Genomic DNA, 10527 nt, shown 5'->3' on the forward strand with positions numbered 1-10527 from the left:
GAGAGAGAGAGAGAGAGAGAGAGAGAGAGAGAGAGAGAGAGAGAGAGAGAGAGAGAGAGAGAATGAGCCCATGCTTAGGTGCTAGTATCTCTTCTTATAAAGCTACTGGCATCTGGGTGTGAGGGTTCCACCATAGTGACCCTGTCTAGACCCACTCACCTTCACAAATGGTACTTCCTCCACACTGGAGTGGATCAGATTTCCACTTTCTTAGTATGCTATAGTACAGATTACACTCCAACATGAGTTACAGAGAGACAACCCTGTAGGAACCAAGACACTCAGCAATCCTGTGGGAGCCTGGCCGAGATAGAAAAGAGAAAACAGGGCATGAGGGGTGTGGGAGAGAGAACTGGCCTATCTCATCATGAGATTAGTGATCAAGTCATGAGGGAGGGATGATGGAGCAACACTTAGGAATGGGTAGCCCTGTGGAGACAGGCCTGGTGAGTGAGGGTAGCCATGAGACAGGTGAGAGTGCCAGTCTCTTGGGAACTTGCAGGAAGGAGAGAAGGATGTCTGTGATGAAGAGGAAGCCGAAAGAGATGGTGGGCTACCCTGAAGGAGAAGCCGAATAGCCGTAGGACAACACTGAATCTACCGCTCTCACCCGGCACAAAAAGCTACTCAAATGGAGCAAAGACGCTTTAATTTAAGACCCAAGACTTTGATACTGTTATGGGAAAATGGGTAAAGAAAGGATTCCAGGAAACAGTCTCAAGGAGCCACAAGTAGGGTTGCATGAAGTTAAAAAGCTTAACACAGAAAAGACAATCAACAGAGAGGGGAATCAACCTTCAGGGCGGGAAAATTCTTTACCACCTTTTCTCAGACATGGGGTTAGAATTTAGAATATATAAAGAGCTATAAAAATTGAACACTGAGGGCTGGAGAAACAGCTCAGTGGTTAGAGCACTGGACGGTCTTCCAAAAGACCAGGACTCAATTTCTGACTCACAAGTCTCTGTAATTTCTGTTCCTGGGAAAATATATCCTCCTCTGGCATCCTGGGGTACTAGGCACAGAACAACATGCATAGCTACATAAAATTAAAAATAAAAAATTAAACACCAACAACCAAATCATCCAGCCAAGGAATGGGCTAAGGCACTGATCAGGCGATTCCCAATAGAACAGATCTAAATGCAACAAGTAACGTAAAAATGTTCAACATCTTAGCCTCCAGAGAGTGTAAATTAAATCTACTTGAAGTTACATTTCAACCAAGTTAGAAGGATCGGCATGAAGAAAAAAAAGAAAGAAAAAAGACAACAAATATTGTCAAAAGAAGAACATTTATTGTGTGGGTTAGGAGTGGAACCTGAAGCCACTGCAGAAATCAGTATCAAAGGTCCTCAAAAAGCTAAAAATAGAAATACTGCATGCTCCAGACATATGACTCCTGAGTGTACACCAAGACTCTCTGTCAGCGTGCAGAGACGCTTCTTCATCCATGTTTGCTATCACACAATTCACAACAGCCAGAAAGTGGGACTAACTTAGATGTCTACCAACAATTGAATGAAGAGCGTGTGGTTCATATACACCATGGAATTTTATTCAGCTGTAAAGAAGATGATATGACATTTTCTGGGAAAAAAATGGATAGAACTGGAAATTGATATGTTAAGTACAATAAGTCAGATTCAGAAAGACAAATGATGCTTAAACTTAAAAGTGTGTGTGTGTATGTATATTTATGTGTATGGGTGTATATGTGTGTGTATGTGTATATGTATATGTGTGTGTGTGCATGTGTGTGTATGTGCATGTGTGTGTATGTGTATATATGTGTATATGTCTGTGTGTATGTGTTTACATAGGTGTGTATGTGTCTGTATATGTGTGTATGTATGTGTTTATATGTATGTGTATGTTTATGTGTATGTACAGGTACATGTGTGTGTGTATGTGTGTATGTGTGTATGTATGTGTATATATGTGTGTATGTATATATATAAGTGTGTGTGTATATATTTATATGAGTGTATATGTGTATATGTGTGTATGTGTGCATGTATGTGTGTATTGTGTGTATGTCCGTGGGGGGGTGGGTGTGGGTGTGTGTATGGTATAGAAAACAGACTATGAGAAGGGAGGAAGACATCTTAACAGAGGGGGCATTGGGAAAGAGCGTGCTGGAACATGAGCACCATGAGAACTGAGTGGGTGGGGACATGTGGAAATAGGAAGGAACCAGTAAGAGAGATAGTTGGGGACAGGAGAGGCCACCAGGGGAGAGGGACAGATTCAAGCACAGTATATATGAAAATGTCATAATAATGCTCACAGGCTACCCTACTGTGAGCCCCACACCAAAGAGAGAGCTTGTCTCAAAAAGCAGGTGACACTACAGCCGAGGAACGAGAATTAGGCTATCTTCTGGCAGGAGAGGAAGCTATATACCTAGGAACATTCATGCCACGCTGTAATTCCCTTCAGAAGTGGTTGGGAAGTAGAAATGTCTTCTCATTTTTGTTTTAGAAAGATTTTAACGTCTCTCTCCCAAGTGGTCACACTCCCCCAAAGCCAGCATAGCTGCTGCAAATGTATGGGCAAGGAAAGCATACCTGCCCTGCAGCGGAGGGCGAGTCCTTCTTCAGGGCTTCTCAAGCTCTGAGAACAAAACAGATTCGTCAGTTTGTGTTTATTCCCAACATGCTGTGAACAGATACTTTGTGAAATGGAACAGAAGATGAATCACTGAGAGATGAATTCTGAAACCCAAATACATACAAATGTAAGTTCAAGTGTTCGTATGGCCAGATTCAACAGACGTAAAATTACACTGTCAAATTGCTCCGGTTAACAAACACCCTCAATGGCTGTGTCTTGACATTTTTTCTGAGGCCAGCTGCAGTGCATGGGCTGTGCCTTCAGTATTCACAAGAAGCTATTTTCCTTCTTCTCGGACACATAAATATTCTTTTACCATCTCCACAAAAGTCTCTGCATATCTGGAACCCCAGGGAAGCTACATTTTCAAGGGTCCATGTAAAACAGCAGCATAGACTTTCAGGGACTAAAGAGATGATAGTTTAGCCATTCAAAGGGCTTGCTGCTCTTACCAAGGATCTGGATATGGTTCCCAGCACCTACATTGAGTGTCTCACTCTCTATAACTCTAATTTGACACCCTCTTATGTCCTCTGAAGGCACTTTCACATGCACATACATAAATTAAAGTATATATTCAGATCTATATATGTATTCAGATGTATATCTGCATATACTGTAAATATACATTTATATAAATCTTTTTAAAACAAAAATGTAGAGTTCAGTTTTCAGAAAACAGGGAAAACAAGTGGTGTGGACGGATCAGACAGCTCCTTTCCTTTTTGCACAGTCTCCCGACTTGTCCTGATGTTATTTGTTATTAAAAGTCATTCCAAGTAAAAGTAATTTTAAGTAGTGAATTCCTGACATCAAGGTCGCTATTCATCCTGGTATCACACAACACCAGTGTTAAATTCTAATAGAAGAGTAGATCTCATTGTGTGAAGAACTACAGAATTGTGCATTTCGTATTCCTTGCTGTAAACATGCAAGCCATCCCTTCTTAACAGACCGTGAAAGGGGCTTTCATCTCAGCCCATGACACATATTCTGGTAGCACTCACCCTTCAGCTGGAAGAGGAACAGGAAGGGAGGACAGAACTTCCTGCAGGAGATAAGGGACCATGGGAGCTCTTTTTTTTCTTTCTTTCTTATTATTTTCAGCCTTGGAGGAATGTGTCGATGTAACTCAGGCAAGGATGTCCCAGGCCATTTGCACAGCTTAGAATGCCACTGAGGTCGTCCAGTGTTCTTGGCATCTCTGACTCAGCTGCAGAGTAGCTTCTTGCAGCTGTCCATTCTGCACTTAATCATAAACACAACACAGCCATCTTGCTTGCTTGAATAGGGTTGAACTCTTAAATGTCAGCAATCCACAGGAATTCTATGTTCACAGAGACTGTAAAAGGATGTCAGAAGACCTGTATTTCAGGTTCTTCTTTGCTCACACCCATGTTCTATTGTCTAGGCAGACTTTATCACAAAATACTACTTGCTTTACGTACGCAACTACAGTAAAACTAAAATTTTAAAGCAGGCACAGTAAAAGATTGATAACCAGGTTGGGATAGGGCTTAGTGATAGAGTACTGGATAGCTTGTGTGAGACCCTGAGTTAAATTTCTAGGGAGAGAGACAGAGACAGAGAGACAGAAACACACAGAGATATTCATTTATACCATAGAACAGTTATAAACCATAATAAGCCTTACTGGAATGCCTGTGAACCCCACTCTCTAAAGATATGCTATCACCCTGTACCTGACATTTCTCTTAGGATGATGTAAAATTGCACAGTGCTTCTTGGGGAGACAGTGTAAGGTAGCTAGGACAGTCACTGTGCCTGGCATTAGGACACTGCTGACCTTCACATGATACCTCTTAAAGGGGAAGGTGGAGCCACAGCATTGCCAATTCACTGCAGGTCATCACACTAACACACTGAGGTAGCTCCCAAACAGGGTTAGTCCTTTAGCCAGTGCCTCCCCTTGATTCTCTTCCAGGGCTTTTGCTCATGAGAAGGAGACTGTAAGTGCACTACACTCATGACCGACTTGATTAACTGGAAAGTCCATACACCAGGTACCCTGTTCTCAACTATTGCTTCTGTATAAATATAACACAGAACCTTCACTAGTAACCTACGACTATTTCACGCAAACAACTGATGCCCTCCAAGGTTTTCACCTCTGGAGAACCCATGTAAGTTCCAGTCATGCAGTCTTACTCAAAAATCATTTTATAACTCCCTTTGGGTGGGACTGCTCTGGTCAGTAGGGATGACTAGAAAAAAACTAGTTGTTAGTTTTTTAAAGATAGACTTCCTTGTTTGAATTGTCCACACGTCATATGAGAGCACACTTGGATAGATATCTTAGTTTTGGGTTACAGAATGTCAGCCATGATCTAAAGGAAATTGGATTAAGGAATCAATGTCACTGATGCCCCCCAGGGGGTTCATTCTGTAAAGGCAGGAAAGAGATCGCTGAAAGTTCCAGGTCAGCCTGGTCTACAGTGAGCTCCGGGATGGCCAGAGCTACAAAGTGAGCTGTTGTCTCATGAACCTGAAAGTACATAAGCAAATATTTCTAAAAATGTCACTGATCTTAAGTCACTGTGGCCAGAGTTCTCACAAGAGTGTCTGAGCACCAAGAGTTGTTGATGCAAGGGGATTGGAACTGGACTCCAGGAACCAGGGCACTGGTCTCCAGTCCACACGGCTTCCTGCAGCAAATGGGGAACCTGACCTGCCAAGACTGCCCAGGAACCATGCTCCAGGCTCCTAGCATGGGTTCCTGTACCTAGTGTACCTTCAACTTACAGGAAGTTTGCTCTAGCCACAGCCTCTTGCAGGAGATAGACCCCGTTTAGGACCTCCTTTGCTGCCCAGAATTCCCTGTACCAGCTCCACAGGAGAGAGTGGACATCTCAACCAGGCTACAACTGAATTCTGTCCTGAGTATTGTAAATGCCTCCATCCAAAGAAGAAAGTCAAAGTGAACAAAGGAGGAGAAAGAATAATATGATGCTTCTCTGTGCTTGGACCACCATTTCTATGTCACCCTGTTGCTGTGTGAGTTCTCTGCAATTATCACAGACCCTTAATTGAAGGTGCCCATGTTTTAAAGATTTGCTTGTATTAATCACTTTTCTCTTCCCTGTAGTAAAACATCCAGAAGGAACAACTGAAGGGAGGAAAGACATATTCTGGCTCATGATTTGAGGAAACACAATCCATCTTGATAGGGAAGGCTTAATAGTAGGTGGTTTTCTAGGGACATGAACATTTGGCGGTTTATGAAATCATGCCAGTCAGGAAGCAGAGAGACACGGCAGGAAGAAAATCACTTTTAAAAAAGAAAAACCAAAACTACAACAAAGAGAAACAAAAATTCAAATGTGAAAAGAACATACTAGAAGACAGAGAAGCCTGGTGTCTAAAGGAGGTCAGAGTCTGGATCTGCTTCTGCTAGAACCAGCTGCCTCTGTCTGCACTGAATTGGGGCGGGGGTGGGAGGCTTTCCTTCTAATGATAGAGAGCATAGCAGTTTACAAAGGCAATGCAGCCAAACCTCTCAAAGCGCTCTTCCCACCTCGTGTCTTCCTCCAGAGACGCTCAACCTCCAGCAGTTTTACAACTCCCAAAAACAGGACCAAGAAGAGTTCAAATACGTGGGCCTTCAAGGGATGTTCCCCATTCAAACCATTAACATTACTGAAGATTGCTTACTAAATTCTGCTAGTCTGGCAATTCGTTGCTTATTTAAAGTTTTACCCACATCTGCCAATGCACATCATATACATGAATGCAACTTTCAAAGAATAAAAAAAATATTATCCAAACCGAAATGATATGGATAATTGATAACTTCTGGAGGAGGGGGAGTTCCCATTAAGGATGTGGCCACTGGTCAGTCAATTGCTCTTCACTGGACAGCCCCACACCCAAAGCATATGCACGGTACCAATTGGGCTTAATGGGATTTAAAAATAATAAATTGTGGAATTTAGTTGGTGGGGTAGGAAGGTGGGGGTGGACCTGGGAGGAGTTGGTAATGAATATGATCAAAGTACATTGTATGAAATTCTCAAAGAATTGATAAAACACTCACATTTTAAAATGTACCTGTGTCTGGTATTGACTTCATTTTGTCTAAATTTTCACAAAATAGGTCTTATTTACTTAAAATGTTAAGTAAGTATCATTTTGCTTAAAGTTTCTCACCATTTTCTCATTCGAGTCAGCTTTTCTCATAAGGGTCAGAGTAAGTTTGATTCAAGCAGCTGAGTGGGCAATCATTTAGAAATACAGGGGCGGGGGGTCCTCAGTTCAGAAATAGATGTTTGGTACCGAGTGGGGAAAAATATTCCACTGTGTTTAAATGCAGACACTCTGGATATGGCTTTATTAGGTATTTCTTCTCTGGTGGCATAGTTTTAAGGTCTAATTTCTGAAACAAATTCCTACATCTTGATAATGTCTGTGCAGATTAACTCCAGTACCCTACCTGACATAGCATGGTGAGGAATTATTAGAATCTGTAGAATAAGACAGGTTTCCTCTCTGCCTTGCTCCAAAGCTGGTATGACTTAAGGAGAATGATTCCTTTCAGCAGAAGCCAATGTTACTGTACAGCTGGTCACATTCCCCTCTTCTGCAAAATTCCAACTTTAGCGGTGTGGTCTATTTCTGAAGAAAACCACGATTTTCTGCCTGTCTTTTGGAAGCTTTTACCATCTCCCTCTCTGTTGAGGAATCCTGTGATTTAGTGTAAATCAGGCTTGCTTTGGAATTCATTTTTTCCTTAACATTTTCTGCCTCTCTTTAGCTAATATTTTTGGATGTTTGAGCCGGAATGTCAAAACTCCTTCTGTTCCATTCTCATCTCCTCGTTTTAAGTCCTTCATCAAGCTGCACGTGACAGCAGTTAGATATCCCCCAGACCTTTATCCAAAAAGCGATACAGTAAATACACAGCATGCCAAGTTTCTCCATGTGCTGAAAAAAAAAACCAGTACATGCTTTTGTGTTTGGAATGAGATCTGACGCACATATACATAAACATGTTTGAAACCCTCTTGTCTCCTTCAGACCTTCCTTTAAAATACATCAGAAGTGGCCCTTGGTGGGGACACTGGGAGGGTGGGGGGAGACTCAGGAGAAAATTGAACTTTCCGAGATCAGTACTTAACATAAAAATTTCATCACAATCTTTATCATCTTGCCGTGGTTGCAGAAAAGGGCTAGGCTCCCTCCACCTCTAACTTCCCGAAGTCGCCTGTTTTACCTTCAAATCTGATGAAGTGTCAAAGTCATTTACCAGTAATGAGTTCTGCTGCAAATTTTATTTTGCTTGGAATTTAATTAATGGGCCAAAGACTTTCCATTGTGATTTGAGCAAATGAATAATAAATCAAGAAAGGAGAATTGTCAGGGAAGGAACATCTGTTTCTTACAAGCGTTACAACATGACTACAGCTAGGCTGGGCATTACCGGCACAAAGACAGTAGGAGTCCGCTCCCGAGTAGCTTCCTTCATTTATTGCTCCACTGAAGGTGAACACAGAGCACTCTAATGGGCCTCTGGTGTTAATAAAAGCTCTGCGCTCCTCCGGCTTGGTGGGAGCCTCTTCCTTGAGGGTACCACTGTCCTTAGTCCATGGTTTGTTGAGCCACGTCAGGATTCTGCAGTGTCAGGACTTTATTGGATGATTAATAAGGGAAAGACAAATTCATAAGCAGAAACAATATGAAATTACCATCATATTAGTGTTTGCTGCCATGCTTTCTACTGGGGAGGGGGTGTAATGAGGGTGTGATTGAAGTTAAGTACTTTGACTTGCACTGTCAAAAAGGAGAAAAAAAAAAACAACAACAACAAAAAAACACCAGAAGGTCATCCGACCTGTTGGGTTTTATCTAGTTAACCAGGAACACCCTATCCTGAATAGTGACTTTTGTGGTGGCACCAGGGATGATAGACGAGAGGGAGAGAGAGAAAGAAGTGAGAGAGAGAGAGAGACAGAGACAGAGACACAGAGAGAGACAGAGACAGAGAGAGACAGAGAGAGAAAGAAACAGAGAGAGACAGAGAGAAAAAGACAGAGACAGAGAGAGATAGACAGAGGCAGAGACAGACAGAGACAGAAAGAGACAAAGACAGAGAGAGACATAGCAACAGAGTATGAGAGACAGAGAGTTAGGAGAATTAGATCTAGCAAGGTCTGCACTGGAAGGAGGAAGGGAACTTGCTACCACTTTTCCTACTGTTGATCACTGAAGTGCACTTTGCTCCTCCATGTGGAGGAGATCTCCGTGTCTGAGAGGTAGGAATAAATTGCCTAATGAAACTGTGCACTGCATGGCTCACCAAGACTCTTGTGATGTTGATAATGTATGCAAAACGGTAATAGGCACTTAGGTCACACAGGAATAACTCGAGGTCCCACATGTTACCCTTTTTAAAAAAAAACCTTTTCTCGAAGGCTGGTAAAATTTGATAAGGAGGATTTCTAGATTTATGATTTTTTAATTTGTATCTGGAACAACCCTCCCAGGAATGTTTCCCTGCTGAACCGGGTATTTCTCCCCAAACAATTCATTCCGGCATCCTGCACCACGTGTGCGGTCTGATACGGCATCCTGCGTGCAATTTCTGCTTCAAATAGCTCTGTGGAGTGAAAATAGGAACTGGGAACATCGGTGGAGGGATCGCAGAGATGGAGACAGAGAAGCCATCATTTTGAGGTGATCTTATAGGTACAGCTAACGTGACATTCTGAGGCTTTTCACGTTTCTCAGTGCTTAACAGTCAAGAAAGTGAATTTTAAAGTTCTAAACAGAAATCTCCATGAATGCTTTTCCAAATTCACTCACTTTAAACATGAAAAAAAAACCAAATTCTTCATTTACTTAAAAAATATTTATCAGGTAACATATATGACTTTTCATTGGAATTGAGTTTCAGAACAACGACTATTTCTGTATAGATCAAATGACAAGCATTCTACATTTTAATTGCTAAATCTGGCCACATTCACCAGATACTGTTTCGTATTAGGGACATTCAAATTTCAAGCAATCAATATAAGATATTCTGTCCACGGTAACAACACGCATCTACAAAGGAAAGAGGGCAGGAAAATGAGATCCTCTCGCTGCTAAGATGCACATGGAGCAAAATTTGAATGTGCTACAATAAGACTTGGTGTGTAAGGCGGATAATAACTTATCAAGTGGATGCAGAGTCGCTTTCTGAAAGTTAAAGGCATCCACAAACAGCTTGTGTCCCTGAAGAGAAGGCTCGTTGTTTGCAATTGAATTTTTAAAGTAATTATTGATCTAAGATAATTTTCACATACATTTAAAGTAGTCAAATGCCTACTTGTAGAGTTTACTTTAGAAATAGAAGTAGAATATCATATACTAAGAAACAAATACTTTGTGTATGCCTACATGTCTGTCTGTCTTATGCCTACATGTATGTCAGCCTTGTTCAACTTTCCCACGCGACCTTGGCATCCATCCATGTCTTTATCTCCATGAGCCCATTTATCAGCAAAGACACTGACAGTGGCTCCCCTCACTCTTTCTTCTAGGCTGTCTCAACACCAAGCCATTAAATCTACACTAAACCAACACTAAAATCTTTATCCTCAGTCACAGTGACCATTCATACTATATCTGGATGCTATCATTTTTTAAAGAAATAGTTCATGTGAATATTTGAATTTCTAACAGCATGAATATTGACAGAATTGTTCTAGAATGATGTTCAAGACATCGATTATAGTGGCTGACTATACACACATTTTCGGCATGCCCTCCAGAGTCATCTCTATTCCGTGACCTTAATTTTCCTTATTTCATTTCTTTCTATGAACAATCTTAAGTGAGGTCATTTGGGGACACCCTTCCTTCCTTCCTTCCTTCCTTCCTTCCTTCCTTCCTTCCTTCCTTCCTTCCTTC

The sequence above is a fragment of the Grammomys surdaster genome, unplaced genomic scaffold (genome assembly GCF_004785775.1).
Source record: "Grammomys surdaster isolate TR1022 unplaced genomic scaffold, NIH_TR_1.0 130, whole genome shotgun sequence".
NCBI classification, from domain to species: Eukaryota; Metazoa; Chordata; class Mammalia; order Rodentia; family Muridae; genus Grammomys; species Grammomys surdaster.